This window comes from Lissotriton vulgaris, chromosome 2_1 (assembly GCF_964263255.1).
Source record: "Lissotriton vulgaris chromosome 2_1, aLisVul1.2, whole genome shotgun sequence".
Lineage (NCBI taxonomy): Eukaryota > Metazoa > Chordata > Amphibia > Caudata > Salamandridae > Lissotriton > Lissotriton vulgaris.
Window position 1 is genome coordinate 852,214,416 of NC_141687.1, and position 16,716 is coordinate 852,231,131.

The window sequence follows — 16,716 nt, forward strand, 5'->3', positions numbered from 1 at the left end:
TATTTCCCATAGGAAACTTTAGACACGGCTACAGCCCGAACTGCTGAATGGAATTACACCAAATTTGGCAAAAAGGTAGACCTTGACTCAGAAAGAACTAACTTTGTTAAATGGTGAAAATCCGTTCAGTAGTTCCTGAGAAATTAAAAAAAAGGTAAAAAATGCATTTCCCATAGCAAACTTTAGACACGGCTACAGCTCGAACTGCTGAACGGAATTACACTAAATTTGGCATGACGGTAAGAAAGAACTCTTTTACTGAAATGGAATAAATCCATTCAGTAGTTGCTGAGAAAATGAAAAAATAAAAATATCGATATATAGAGGCGCAGTGGATCCCCGTACCCTCCCGATCACGAGCTTCATGCTAATTGGCTGTCAACACTCCAAACCAGGAAGTGTTGGTAGCCATCTTGTGCCTTGGTAGAACCGAGGCACAAGAAAACAGAAAAACTAACGGCCAGATTCATCAAAGTAAAATCGGGTCGCAAAGGGCCAGATTCTGAGAATCCGGCCCTTTGCGAGCGCTATTTTTGCATTTGGGATTCATCATCACAAATGCAAAAATCGCAATTACAGAACTCGCTAAATTGCGAAGAATGGCATTTAAGGAATCTCAATTAGAGATTCCTTAAATGCTATTCATGAACCTTTTAAAAATTGCAAATTCGCCATAGGGGGCCGCTATTTACCGCGAAGTGTAACTTCGTGGAAAATAGCGAAAACTTAGAAAAATGCACTTTAGTGCATTTTCCTAAGTTGTATTTTACAAACACACATGTCCTTTGGACATGTGTGTGCGCAACACCTGTGTACTTTTGCATTTATGGGGTGCTACAGGGTGTCTTTTGGGTCTTGAGGCCCATAGGAATGATTAGGGAAGCCATTCCTTATCACAAATAAGGAAGCAGTAGAAATCGCAAAACTAATTGCGATTTCTACATGCATCCCGTTTTGCGAGTCTTTAATAGCGATTCCTTAATAATCGCTATTAAGGACTCGCAAAAGAGGACAATGATGAATCTGGGGGTAAGGCGCAAAAGAAGAAAAAGGGGCAGGGTAGAAACACCCTGACCCCCTAAGCCTGCGCAGGGGGTCCCACAAGGACCCCCAGGGCCAAAAAAAGCATTTTATTTTCTAAAAAAAAGGGCGAGATGCACGCTGGGTGTGCGGATCTGGCCGCTAAAATACAAAAAATGAAGTGTGGGCTCCCACGCTTTGTTATTAATTAGCCCCCGGGTGGGCCAAGTCCTGGGGCATCTCAAAAATATTTGCTGGGGGCCCAGGGGGACCCCCACAGCCCAGGGGACCTCCATCCCCGGGGCTTATTATAAATATTTGCGGGGGCGCACCCCCCCCCCGCAGCCCTGGGGACCACCACCCGCCCGGAGCTTCTTTTTAAAAAATAAATACTTGTGTGGGGGGCTCGAGCTCCCCCACACGGGGCTGTGTAGATATTGAGAGGGGGGGGCGCGCGGACCCCCTCCTGGAGCCTGTGATGGCCCTGGGGGCCGCCAATCCCAGGGCTGGCTCCTGCAGTGTCCAGGGGTGCCCACCCCCGGGACACTGCTGTTTGCTATGACAGGGCGGCTCCCGCCCTGTCATAGCAAACACTGGTTTAGATTTTGGAAGAGAGAGCAGGAAACCTGCTCTCTCTTCCAAAATCCAAATCAGATTGCTTTTCCAGACGGGGAGCTGCATCTTAGCAGCTCCCCGTGTGGAAAAGCAATGCCGGCTCCCGCAGAAGGAGGGGAGCCAGCTGGGACCGTGGGGGCATTAAGGCTCCCCCCACTTTCCTCAACGAGGTGGTCAGGCCCCGTGGGATGTGGTCCCCGGGGCCAGAAGTGGCCCGGGAGGGGGGCCAAGCAGCCCACCTCCCCCATAGCAAACACTGGTTTAGATTTTGGAAGAGAGAGCAGGAAACCTGCTCTCTCTTCCAAAATCCAAATCAGATTGCTTTTCCAGATGGGGAGCTGCATCTTAGCAGCTCCCCGTGTGGAAAAGCAATGCCGGCTCCCGCAGGAGGAGGGGAGCCAGCTGGGACCGTGGGGGCATTGGGGCTCCCCCCACGGTCCTCAACGAGGTGGTCAGGCCCCGTGGGATGTGGTCCCCAGGGCCAGAAGTGGCCCGGGAGGGGGGCCAAGCAGCCCACCTCCCCCATAGCAAACACTGGTTTAGATTTTGGAAGAGAGAGCAGGAAACCTGCTCTCTCTTCCAAAATCCAAATCAGATTGCTTTTCCAGATGGGGAGCTGCATCTTAGCAGCTCCCCGTGTGAAAAAGCAATGCCGGCTCCCGCAGGAGGAGGGGAGCCAGCTGGGACCGTGGGGGCATTGGGGCTCCCCCCACGGTCCTCAACGAGGTGGTCAAGCCCCGTGGGATGGGGTCCCCGGGGCCAGGGGGGGCCCGGGAGGGGGGGCCAAGCAGCCCACCTCCCCCATTAAAAAAATAAATATATATTTTTTTAAATGCAAAGGCCGGCCCGGGGTATAGGGCCCCTGAACCAGAAATGACCCAAGAGGGGGGCCACGTTGCCCCCCCTCCCCCTCAATTTTTTTTTTTTTTAAAAGGCAGGCCCCGGGGGTTGGGGTCACCGGGGCCAATAGAGGCCTTAAGAGGGGGCCATGCAGCCCCCTTCCAATAAAAAACAAAATGTTTGGCCAAGCCCCGGGGGATGGGGTCCCCGGGGCCGGAAAACGCCAAGGGAGGGAGGCCCACGCGGCCCACTTCCCGTTCATTTTGTTTGTTTTTCTTAAAAAAAGGATCATGTCCTGGGGGATGGGATCCCCAGGGCCCAAAAAAAGGGGAAGGAAGGGGGGGCCACACAGCACCCCTTCTAACAAAAAAAAGAACGATCGTGCCAGCGGCCCAGCCCCCTCCCAGAAACACTCTGCAAACGCTCCCTGTGCCGCGTTTTAAAATGGGGAATTAATTCCCCTTTTTTTACTGGGGGCCCCTGGTGCCAACTAGCCCACCATGTACCTCCAGTAAGCGCCACAGAGCTGCGCTGCAGAGAGGTGGTCCAGGCCACGCCCCTTATTACACCTCTCTGCAACGCAGCTCTGCGGCGCTTACTGGAGGGACCTGGTGGGCTAGTTGGACCCCAACTTAAAACGTGCCACGGGGCGCGTTTGCACATTGGTGAAGGAACGGGCAGGGCGTGATGTGACATGTTAAGTTGGGGAATTAATTCCTCTTCAATCCTGGGGGCCAACTAGCCCATCAGGTACCTCCAATAAACACCAGAGAGCTGCTTTGCAGAGAGGTGTAAAAAGGAGCTTGGCCTCTGAACACCTCCCTGCAACGCAGCTCCCAGGCGCATACCGGAGGTACCTGGTGGGCTAGTTGGCCCTCAGGGACCCTCAGGATTCAAGAGGAATTAATTCCCCAACTTAAAACGCACAATAGGGCGTGTTTGCACACATGTCACCTCAGGCCCGCCCCCTTCCTTCACCACTGTGCAAACACCCCCCTGGTGATTTGTAAGTTGGGGAAATAATTGCCCTTGAATACTGAGGGTCCCTGGGGGCCAATAAGCCCACCAGGTCCCTCCAGTATGTGCCAGGGAGCTGCATTGCAGGGAGGTGTTCAGAGGCCATGCCCCTTTTTACACCTCTCTGCAACGCAGCTCTGTGGCGCTCACTGGAGGTACCTAGTTGGGCTAGTTGGACCCCAGGGACCCTCAGGATTCAAGGGGACTTAATCTCACAGCTCAAAATGTGCTATGGGGCGCATTTGCACAGTGGTGAAGGGAGGGTAGCGGGCCAGAGGTGACATGTGTTGAAACACGCCCTGTGGCACATTTAAAGTTGGGGAATTAATTCCCTTTCAATCCTGAGGGTTCTTGGGGGCCAACTAGCCCACCAGGTGCTTTCAGTAAGCACCTCTGCACTGCATTGCAGAGAGGTGGTCCAGGCCATGCCCCTTTTTACACCTCTCTGCAATGCAGCTCTGTGGCGCTTACTGGAGGTACCTGGTGGGCTAGTTGGACCCCAGGGACCCTCAGGATTCAAGGGGACTTTATCCCCCAACTTAAAACACGCCACAGTGCGTATTTGCACACATGACCCCCCAGCCCCCCCCCCCCCCCCCCTCACCACTGTGCAAACGCGCCTCGTGGCGTGTTTTAAGAAGTGGGTTAAAACCCCCTGCCCTATTATGTACTAGGTCCTTACAGAGGATGTCATGCTAATCACAGGGGCACCCCAACACATAGTGTTCCCTAGTGTATGTAGGGGGGTTCACTGTATTCTAAGTTTCTTTAAGCATAGCACTGGCTCTAGGCCTGGTTAGTCAGAGTCAGTTACCAACAGTACCTGTAAGAAAAAGTTGTGGGCAAAGGATGATTTTGCAACAAGGCCTCTTTCTGCTCCTCTGTTGGTTCTTTCTGCACGGCTTGTTTCTTCTTGCAATTTTCTTCGTCTTTGTGGACTTCTGTTGCCTCTTTCTGCATTTGTTTTTGCTTCTTTCTGTGTTTTTTTTCTTCTTTCTTCACATGTACTACCTCTGAAATTCACTGAAAAAACCATAGGTTTTAGGGAAAGTTATAGTTAGTTGGACATTTCACTCGTACAAAACCAGTGAAATTCCCCCGTTATAGTTAGTTCAGCTTACTATAACTCGCGCCCCTGCAATGCATTGCTGATGATGTCACATATTACATCAATCATGACATGGTCAGTGACATCACTGATGACATCACTCATGACATCTCAAATGACATGGCGGAATGGTGTAAAAAGGGGGCATGGCCTCTGACTGCCTCTCAGCAATCTAGCTGTGTGGGGCTTACTGGAGGTAACAGAAGGGCTGGTTAGACCCCAGGGACCCCCAAGAGGCAAGGGGACTTTAGCCCAACCAAGAGCGCGCCGGGAGGTACGTTTGCAGAGTGGTGGAGAAAGGGTGTGTGGCCTGCAACCACCTCTCAGCTCTGTGGGGCTTACTAGAGGTAACAGATAGGCTAGTTGGCCCCAAAGGACCCCCCAGCAGCGAAGGAGACTTCATCCCCCAACAAAGAACATGCTAGGAAGCCCCTTTGCAGAGTAGTGGACAATGGGGGCACGGCCTGGTATCACAGCTCAACAATCCTGTTGCGTGGGACTTACTTGAGATAATAGATGGGGAGTTGGCCCTCAAGGACGTTCTTGGGGGCCAACTACCCTTCTTGTTACCTCCAGTAAGTCCCACACAGTGGGATTGCTAAGAGGTTTTCGGAGGCCAGACCCCCCTTTCCCCAGTACTCTGCAAACACGCCTCGTGGTGCACCACTGGTTGGGGGATGAAGTCCACTTTACTCCTGAGGGTGCTTGGGGCCAATAAGCCCTCTTGGTGCTGCCTGTAAGTCCTATGCAGTGGAATTTCTGAGTGCTGGTTTCAATTACTGTGAGGGTTTTTTAAACGTTTATGAGTGTTAAATATATATACCAAGGTGTATTGGTGAATCAGTGGGTTTATGAGGGACTGTATGGATGACTCAGTGTGTGTGTGTGGCTGACTGTATAAGTGAGTGATTAGGTATATCAGTGAATGTTTGGGTATGTGACTGGTTGTATGAATGTGTGTATCTGTCAGTTAATGTCTGAGTGGGTGTATGAGTGTGTTAGTGGGTATGTGAATGGCTAGATGGGTAATTGATTGGTTGTCTGACTATGTTTATGGTTGTCTGGTTGTCTGTGTGTGGGAGAGAAGGTGTGTGACTGCCTGTATGTATCAGTGAGTGGGTGAGTCAGTGGCTGTATGGGGTGCTATTGTGTGTGTGAAAAGTTGTATGAGTGAGTGAGAGCCTGTATGTCTATGTCTGTGATTGAGTGCATGTGTCAGTATGAGTGAGTAACTGAGTATGTGAAAGGCAGTATACCTGAGTGATGAGGTATATGAGGGACTGTATGCATGAGTGAGTGAATGTGACAGTGGCTATATAGATGAGTGCATGCTTCTGTCACTGACTGTATAGCTGAGTGAGTATGTGTTCTTATTTCTATGAATTAGTAAGTAGGTGGGTGTGTAACTGTTTGGGTGAGTAAGTGGATGTATGATTCACTGTATGGCACCTCTCTTGCCTCTTTCTGCACTCCTCTTGCCTCTTTCTCTTGCTTCTTTCTACACCTTTCTTCCTCTTTCAGGATCTTTCTTTCCCTATCTGCACTTCTCTTGCCTCTTTGTGCACATCAGTTGCCTCTTCTGCACCTCTCTTGCCTTTGTCTGCACCTCTCTTGCTTCTTTCTGTACGTTTCTTCTCCTTTCTGTACATTTCCTCCTCTTTCTGCACCTTTCTCCAGTTCTCTTGCCTCTTTCTGTACCTCTCTTGCCTCTTTTTGTACCTCTCTTTCTTCTTTCTGCACCTCTCTTGTTTCTTTCTGCACCTCCCTTGCTTCTTTCTAAACTTCTCTTGCTTCTTTCTGGACCTCTCTTGTCTCTTTCTACATCTCTTTTACTTCTTTACTTCTTTCTGCACATCTCTTCCTCTTTCTGCACCTCTCTTCTTCTTTCTGCACTTCATTTGCTTCTTTCTGAGCCTTTCTTCCTCTTTCAGCACGTCTTACATAAGTAGGTGTAGGTAGAATAGTCATTAAGAAAAACATAGAAATTCACTGAATAAAACACAGATTTCAGGGACGTTTTGTTAGAACTTAGCATTTAAAACACCTTAGAAGTTCACTGAAAAAACGCACAGGTTTTAGGGACGTTATAGATAGAAATGAGCATTTAAAAAACCTTAAAAATTCACTGAAAAAAACACAGGTTTAAGGGACGCTATAGTTAGGCTGACATTTCACCCATAGAAAACCATAGAAATTAAGCCGGTATAGTTAGTTAAGCTAACTATAACTTGCACCCAGCAATGCACGGCTGATGACTTCACATATTACATCACTCATTACATGGTCAGTGACATCACTGATGACATCTCAAATGCATGAAAGTTTAATGAAGGCTTATAAGCCATCTGTGTCGTTTGGTCACATGTATGTAGCACTGTCATTTGAATTATTTAATGAAACCCATGACATCTCATGTGTGTTCATCTTCAGATAACATTGATGAATTGATGAGGTGCTTCTTTCCTTTCAAGTGTTACATCTTGCAGAGTAATTGGTTCTGTGTTCTCAGTCCCATGTGCATGATATTACTACTACATTTTTGTTTTTTACATATATTTGCCTTAAACAAAGCTTAGTGTCACTGCTCTTGTCTCATTATGGGCCGAAATTAACTTAGACAAATATACCAGGAGTAAAATGTTGTTAAAAAATATTTTGGCTAACACCGAGATCAGACGTTGCTGGCTGTTGTACATATTGCAAGTGCTACTTACTAGTGTTGTCTCCACTGTATGTATTTGTTTTATTCATTAATCACACAAATGCCTTAAGGTTTTAAAGCATTGCTGTGAACTGAAACCCCTGGGGCAATTTGCAAATTAGCCCATGAACAGACAAGTGCCTGAAATTTTTCTGAGGGTGAGATGGTCCTTCGAAAGACGACGGTAGAAAGGCTAGCTGTTCCACAGCCGGGCCACTTGAATGCAGAATGCAAGGCCTGCAGTCCAAATCTTGTTTTAGCGACAAACGCAGAGGAGGCAATTTTCTGCTGAGTGCAGATTTTTTGGGGCAGGTAGTTTTGGGATGTGCTGGATAGGATATCTGGACGTATACACTAGCACACCTTATATAAAACATACACCACTTTAAACTTAAGATGCTGTTGTATGGGCCTCCAGTGAAACCTGGAAATCATGGGTGTTGTGTGATCATTAAGGGTGGGGAGTGTGTGGCTTTCTGATATTACACAGTCCCTCAAATTATATCTACCCCCAACTGGATGACCTCATCGAGGGAGATCTATTCTTTGCTATTTTCTTTTGTTTTTGCTTTCTGCTTCTTTCTAATCCCTGGCTCAGATTTTTCCTTACCAGTACCCTCAGTCTATTTTCTTAGTTTGAGATACAATTTTATAGCCCATGAAAGAGAAATTGAAGAACACACTTAAAAATACAGTGAAATGGCACCGTTTTATTTTAATCTGGTCTGGAAGAAAACAAAGTACGTAGAAGTTCATTGACCTAATGAACAAAAACGATTTAAACATGTGACACACACATAGGTTTTCTGGATTTAAGAATGGAAATCAAAAATGACACTATACAAACAAAACTATATATAAATCCCACAGCAGGCAACAGTGGGCCTCATTTATGAGGCTGTGCGTCACTTTTACCCCGCCGGTGCGTCACTTTTTGTGACGCACCAGTGGCGTAAAAAAATGCGCCTTGTTGCGCCATATTTACAAAGTGACGCATCTAGGTAGAAGCGTTACTTAGTAAACCCCTGCGCCACATTATACCTGCGCCAGGTATAATGTATGCAAGGGTGAGTTTTGACACAAGAAAGGGTCATGGAAGTGACGCAGTGAAATCTATAAGATTTCACTGTGCCATTTCTTGGCCGCTAATGCGTCAAAATCTTACGCCTGCTTAATGGCAGGTGTAAGACTAACGCTGGCACTAACAACATGGGACTTGCCCATGTGAAAGTACACATTGCTGTAGTTGCGCCACTTTTGTGACACACTCCAGCAATGCGTCACTTTTGCGCCTACAGATACCTCAGAAATACTGACGTTTCTGTAACTCCTTGCGCCATGATGCATCATATTATAAATCAATGACGCAAGGAGTGCGCACTGAACAGTGACGCATCGCTGCTTTCACGCAGCGATGCGTCATTTCTCATAAATGAGGCCCCTGGTGTTTACCCGCCATGATCTTCTACGTGTGTTACACGTCACAAGCTCTCTCCCAAAAAGGATGAAATGGAAAAGACCATATGAAGAATTAATCCGAATGTAACAAAATTGGAGCATTCAAGAAGATTTTAAAAAGGAGCAAGGGACATGGGTGAACGATTCATGAACAGAGGATATCCAAAGTCTCTATCGGAAATAGCAAAAAAAAAGATCTGAAAGACTGAAAAAAAGCATTCCAATCAATAAAAGGAGATAACACAGAGACAGCTCAACTAATATTGGATTATATTCAGGATTAAAAACAATAGTAAATCAGAATAATTAACACTGGAACATATTAATGACAGATGACATCCTTGGTAACAAAGTTGAAAAACCACCAAGTTTGATTTTCAACGGAGACAAATCAATGAAGGATGACACATTTTCCTTCAAGATGACACAAACGAGAGAAGGCTCGTGAATATAAAACATGTGTTAGATGCAAAACATGTTGGAAAAGCATGGGTATGAAGAAATGTGCTGTGCAACATCAAAAACGAAAGAATAAGGTGAACGAATATATCACATAAAAAAATTACCATACAATTGATAGTTTGGAGGGAGCCATGCAGCCAGGACCTCAAGAGGTCATAATGAGGCTGGGAACCTTTGGGCGTAGGGAGCCTGTGGGGTTATGGCAGAGAATATGATAACTTTTCCTGGTGAGATACCGGGCCCTCCACAGCCCTTCTGACCGCTCTGGTTGTCCTGGGTGAGAAAGCGGGGGCTTACTATCTTGGAACATTGCTGACCTCAACAATGAGTTGACAAATCCAGAATGGATCCATAAAATCGGCAGAGCAAACATTATTCAACTGCAGGAAACGTGGTCCCTGGCTGATTTTAGTTGGACGGGTACCATTCTTTCTGCAGCGCAGCCTCCCCATCGAATTTAGGGCCAGATAGCTATTTTGATTTCTGTTAAATTGACAGGAATTTCATCTAGAATTATCAGTCATTCAACCCATTTCCAGATGATCTTATTACAGATTCAGTAGTAACAATATGAGAGAGAGGGAAAAGGGGCACCCTCAGTCCCCCGGGCAATCTCAGTAAAACAGCAAGAGTGTGTCAAAAAACGAAAGGAATTAGCACAAAATCAGAGATGAAAATCTTCCTGTAGGATTCACATTGGAAATCACTAGGGATTTATTAGAAGCCCTCACTCACCACCCTGGGTGGTGACATGCTTCATCATCAGGCCCACCGGGAGAAGCCGAGTGCCTCCCTGGTGTGCTACAATGCCAGATTACTGCGGAGCTGGATTTTTGTGACAGTGATGTGAAAAAATACGTGATATTAAAATTGTCAAAGGACTGTACCATAAAGAAGAAATTTATTCAATGGTCAGCCTGACAAGGTTAAAATATGTGTAGGGAAATGTGCCAATTAATGTATTGGTTATTTCCACTTGAAGTGGGGTCGACATGTTTCAGCCCTTATGTGTAAAGTTACTGGACTTTCTTCAGGACCATCTGTTGTGTACCTCGGCGGTGTGGGCGCGCTAAGGTCCACCCTACCAGAGGACGTGAAAGTTAAAAATTACTGTGTAAAAATTAGTGCAGGAAAACAAACCATCAAGTTGTGGGAATTACCTCTACTTTAGAGGAACCTGTATAGTCTGGAGATAAAAAAGACATACAAACAGAAAAGACAAACATAGAGTTAGAGGAATCTGATCCGTGATGTTGTCTGGAAGATTACTCTCTGAATATACGTGCTTTGGCTAGTCAAGAAGGCGTGACCGATGTGCCATACATGCTATGTTTATGTCATCAAAAATGATGCTTCAAGCATGCAAAATGGCAGGAAGGATTGTCCGATCTAGTTTCGGACTGTGGTACCAACACTCGTGAGTAGCGATCAATTGGCCAGACGGTGGGGGCCAGTGGGAATGTGTATACCAATTGGGTATAAATTACTAGGGGTGAGATGTAGGTGGCCGTTTGAGACCATTTACTGAGCGGTAACGGCCGATTTTGGCCGTTACCGATCGGTAAATGGGTGACAGGTATGTAGGGTTCATTATTTTACCGAATCGGTAAAATTACCGATTAGGTAATTTTACCGATTCGGTAAAATTTAAAAAATCGGTAAATTTACCGATTCTGAAGCACCCAGATGTAGGTGGGACTCTTCAGAGTCCCAGAGGCCTTACCGAATCGGTATTTTACCATCAAATCCAATTTGATGGTAAAATACCGATTCCGGTGTGCATGCACATATGTGCATGCACACCTATGCCATGTGACAGGCAGACCTGCCCTTAGGGCATGTATGCCTGCCACATGGCATCCAAGCCTGTTTTGGGGGTGCCAGAGGGTGTCAAAGTGACACCCCCTGCACCCTTGTGAAAATCGGTATTCACTGATTCGGTAAATACCGAATCGGTAATGCCCATTCATTCCTAAGGGCTTCAAAGCCCATAGGAATGCATGGGCATTACCGATTCGGTATTTACAGAATCGGTAAATACGGAATTCTTCCGATTCGGTATTCCAGCACATCTGGAATACCTACATATCCACCCCTTAGATTTACCTATTTTTAATTACCGAATCAGTAAAATTCGGTAATTAAAAATCGGTAAATCTATTTCACCTACATCTGGCCCTAGGTTATTACAGATTCCCCATACATATGATGTTGCCCTGATAAATTTGCACAATAATGTATTTGATACGAGGGTACTGGAGGTAACTGAGGGTGTGGAGTCCGCCTTGCAAACTTTTACAGAAGACCATAACAGGGAGATACTTATAGCTTGAGGGTTTTTTTTTAATAGTAAGCTATGTGGCAGAAATGATCCCTCTCCATGTGGAGCCAAGGAAAAAGACTGGGGAACCCTGCATTTTCAACATACATCAGTTAGATATGGTACTAATAAAATCAAGGTACCTAAGAATTTGTTTTTTGCAAAAGAAATTATGGTGGTTGTGTGTCCATTGCTCCTTACATTTACACGGGATACTATGGGAAGTGAAATAGATTTCTTTATTCTATCCTCCGATATGGTTGAAACTACATTGGTATATGAGGTTGGTTGTCACCTCTTGTTTGAGTGATCATAATCCCCTGCGTTTGTTACTAGATTTGCATCTGATGACTAGTGTAGGGATTTGTGAGATCATACCGCTTATCAACTCTCACACCAAAGGTCTAAGGATTAAATGGGAGTTAGTAGGGAAGGGGCATAATTTAGGTAAATTTGGTCAATAGCAATTGGAAATTGTTCTATGGTCTGACCCCGATGGTGGAATCCCCTGAGGTCATTTTAGATGCATTTAGGCCCCCTGTGCTGAGGTCGAAAAAGTACTGAGGCATAATAGAGCAGTTGAAGTTTTGCCCCCGGCAAGTTAGTTTAATCATGCATGTACCGTGGCCCTTAAGAGGTTGGAAGTAGTTCTATCTAAAACGCCCCATAAAAGAGATGATATTTTGGATGCGCGGCGGTCCTATAAAACTACACTGGAGGCTAGAGATTAGAGCTGAGAAATCCGTCTGGGAAGAGCTGGGCAAAGCTGTTAGACTGAAGGATAGAGCCTCTTTTTTGAAGGTAGTTAAACCTTTTTTACTGGATGCAACAAGCTTACATTAGATACAGTTATTCCAGCTGAAGTGTGAGTTGATCATTTTAGCAACATTTGTAATCCATATAATATTGAGATTGGTAGGGATTTTAAAGAAACTGTAGCTCACACCTCAGAAATGTATGAGGCTATGTGTAATTCCATTACAATAAAGGATATCAGCTTTGCTGTTACCCATAGTGCGGTGGGAAAAGCTCCAGGCCCAGACAGAGCCCCACTAGACAATTCCACGCTCTGGGCTCCATTCCTGACTAATGTCTTTAAAGATGCGACACTAGGGGGATCTCAGCCCCTCGTGGTCTGAAGCTACAGCTATATCCATATATCAAGAAATTCAAAATAACCTGTATGCTCCTCCCATCTTCCTCTCGGACAATTCTTTAAAAATTGAGGGGAGGGTTCTTACTGACAACCTGCAAGCTTGGCTGAATGATAACCAATGCCTATCAGTGCCCAGAATAGATTCTGTCCAGGAGGAGGGACTCTTGAGCAGTGTTTTAACTTATAATTGACAACTGGTAAATATGTAAAAGCAAGGAGGGGTACCATTCACCTTGAGTTTATGGACCTCTCCTTCGCTTTGGCGACCCGCGGACCTTTCAGGTAATGTACCCATGGCCCCTAAGAGAGAAAGAGAGGAGAGAGAAAGAGAGATAGTGGAGAGAGTAGAGAGAGAGAGGGAGAGTGGAGAGAGGGAGAGAGAAAGAGAAAGAGTGGAGAGAGAGACTACCTGAGATACAGACTGACTGACAGAGACTGATTTGCAGAGAGAGACTGACTGACAGAGAGAATGACTGACTAAGAGAAACTGTCTGACAGAGAGAGACTGGCTGACAGAAAGAGTGACAGGCTGAGGTAGAGGCACTGACTGACTGGGTTAGAGAGACTGACTGAGAGAGAGAGTATAACAGAGAGAGAGACTGACAAAGAGACTTAGAGAAGGAGACTGACAGAGAGAGAGAAACTGGCAGGCGTACTAGGAGAGAGAGAGAGAGACTGACTGATGGAGAGAGAGAGAGAGAGAGAGAGAGAGAAAGAGAGAAAGAGAGATAGAGACACTGACTGACATAGAGGGAGAGAGACTGACTGACAGAAAGAGAAAGACTGACAAAGAGAGACTGACTGACTGACAGAGAGAGGGAGATGGACTGAGAGAGGGAGACTGACTGAGAGAGAGAGACTGACTGGGAGAGAGAGAGAGACTGCCTGACAGAGTCTGTCTGACTGGGAGAGAAACTGGCTGACAGAGAGAGACTGACTGACTGACAGAGAGACTGACTGACTGAGGTAGAGAGACTGACTGACTGAGGTAGAGAGACTGACCGAGAGAGACAGAGAGAGAGACTGACAGAGAGAGAGAGACTGATTCCGAGAGAGACAGAGAGAGAGACTGACAGAGAGAGAGAGACTGATTCCGAGACTGACTGACTGACTAAGAGAGAGAGAGACACTGACAGAGAGAGATATTGACAGAGAGAGAGAAAGAGACTGAGAGAGAGAGAGAGAGAGAGAGAGAGAGAGAGAGAGAGAGAGAGAGAGAGAGTGAGAGAGAGAGGGGGAAGAGACTGACAGAGAGATAGAGACACTGACTGATAGAGAGGGAGCGAGACTGACTGACAGAAAGAGAGAGACTGACAGAGACAGAGACTGACTGACTTAGAGCGAGCCTGACTAACTGAGACTGACTAAGAAAGGGACTTACTGACACGGACTGAATGAGAGACTGACTGACTGACTGACTTAGAGAGAAAGAGACAATGACAGAGATAGAGAAACACCGACAGGGAGAGAAATAGGGACACTGACAGAGAGAGAGAGAGACTGACAGAGAGGGAGACTGACAGAGAGACTATGAGAGAGACTGACAGAGAGAGAGACTGACAGAGAGAGAAAGACTGACAGAGAGAGAGACTGACTGACTGAGAGACTGACTGACTAAGAGAAAGAGAGAGACACTGACTGACAGAGAGAGAGACACTGACTGACAGAGAGGGAGAGAGACTGGCTGACAGAAAGAGAGAGACTGACAAAGAGAGAGAGACTGACTGACTAAGAGAGAGACTGACTGACTGAGACTGACTGGGAGAGAGAGACTGACTGAAAGAGAGACTGACTGACAGACGGACACTGACTGAGAGAGTGACAAAGAGAGAGAGACTGACTGAGAGAGAGAGACTGACTGACAGAGAGAGAGAGACTAACTGAGATAGAGATAGACTGATTGAGAGAGAGAACCTGACTGAGAGAGAGAGAGACTGACTGAGAGAGAGACTGACTGACTGAGAGAGAGACTGAGTGACAGAGGAAGACTGACTGACAGAGAGAGACTGACTAACTGACAGAGAGACTGACTGAGAGAGACTGACGGACTGAGAGAGACGAACTGACTGACAGAGAGAGAGCCTGACTAAGACTGACTGACTATGACTGCCTGACTGAGATAGACTGACTGACAGAGAGAGACTGACTGACAGAGACTCACTGACTGAGAGAGAGAGAGAGAGAGAGAGAGAGAGAGAGAGAGAGAGAGAGAGAGAGAGAGAGACTTGTTATGGAATTGAGGTCAAAGTGTGTATGAAGCTATGCAATGCCTCTCAAGACTGCTATTGTCTGCTAACAAAAATGTATTATCAAAATGTCCTCTTTGTAGTTACATCTGCTTCTGAAATACAGCTTTGCCGCATTGTCTGTTTAGAAACCGGTTCGATTTTTTTTACTTTAAAAGGTTTGATAGGTACTAATACCTATATCAATCAATTATGAATTTAAGGAATGTATGATTGTGTAATGGTTTTTATTAATCAAATACTAAATAAAATATTCTATATACTTGGAACTCCCGGACATGTTTAGCAACCCAGCAAGTATTGACCCAAAGGCCATACTCAATGTGAAGGAGGCTTTCTGGAGCAGACAAAGTAGACTCCACCAAGTGGAATTGGTGGAATTTGACAAGCTCTCGGCTACTTCTAATTACAATTTAATTAATCAGATGTTTGGGTGCAAACCCTCCCTCTCCTGGCTTCACAAGTGAAATGTCATGTTTTATTTAACTAGACTGTGTTTTAACCTATTGCATTTTCTAGTTGCCTTCCCTAGGAATGTAGTCTGGGGATCATTATTGCTGAGATTCCTGTGCAATAATATTGCACAACAAAGCACTTACAGCCACATGCATCAAGCGATTTTGGAGTCGCAAATGGTGCGAATCGCAAAATTCGGCTGTTTGCGATTCCAAAATCACTATTTGGGATGCATCAATGCAAAAGTACAAGAAATCGCTATTTTTTGCGATTTCAGAAAATGCAATTGCATTTAAGGAATCGCATTTTTGCAATTCCTTAAATGCAATGCATGAATGTTTAAAAAATTGGGAATTAGCAAATAGGGGAACCAAATTAACACGAGGTTGAACCTCGTGTTAATTTGCAAAATCTTTCAAAAATGCTCAAATATGCATTTTTGAAAGTGTCATGTTACACACACACACATGTCCTTTGGACATGTGTGTGTGAAACTTGCACTTACAAAAACATTTCAAGGGTGCAGAGGGGGTCCTTTGGACCCCCCTCAGCACCCTTGAAATGCATTAACAAATTGCGATTCGCAAAATGAAAATCGCAAAATGTTAATGTCTTCCCATTGATTCCTAAAGGCCTTTTGGCTCATAGGAATCAATGGGAAGGTTTTCCTTAATTGCGATTCGCAAAATGTGAATCGCAATTAAGGAATATTAGGAAATCGCAATTTATTTAGCGATTTCTTGATGCATTGCATTTTACAATTCCTTAATTGCGATTCCTTATTTTTCGCAATTAAGGAATCGCAAAATGCAATATTGATGCATGTACCTGAATGCACTTTATTGTATTGTGTACCCTTTACACCCACGCCAGGTAACGTTTTTGGCCCCTATCTTCCGTTCCTTTAATACCAACTCTCACAGGGAGGATTTGGCACATTTGCAAAAACTGGAGAAAATGGAGATATGCGTGGCTGTGGGAAATGTCGTCAATCTTGCCCTGAGAGTAAGAAACAGATCACCCTCAGTATAATCTCTCCACTTATATTCAAATTGGGATTTTTATGTTGCTGATCTTTGTGCACAATCCCTACTGTGTTGTAGACGGGATTTAAATGGTTTGATGCTACATAATAGTTTGTCTTAATTATGACGTGTAATTCCTTTATTGTATTTTATGGTATGTTTTATGGAGATCTACTATTTTATGCTGTGTTTTTAGTATTTGCTGCTATATTGAATGACATTTCTTTTTTTTGTTTGTACTTTTGTGCCCGGAGGGCCGAATAAAGTTTTATTGTCTGACTGACTATAAAAT

The 16,716-nt window shown here is 45.3% G+C and overlaps 1 long non-coding RNA gene across 1 annotated transcript in view; it reads right to left on the reverse strand.

Annotated features, from left to right (window-relative positions):
- LOC147731290 (uncharacterized) overlaps positions 1–16,716 on the reverse strand; it is a 201,067-nt gene that overhangs the window by 48,774 nt on the left and 135,577 nt on the right. The window contains exon 2 of the long non-coding RNA XR_015308429.1: positions 4,316–4,515. This is a non-coding gene — a long non-coding RNA (uncharacterized LOC147731290). The remainder of the gene's footprint in view (positions 1–4,315; positions 4,516–16,716) is intronic.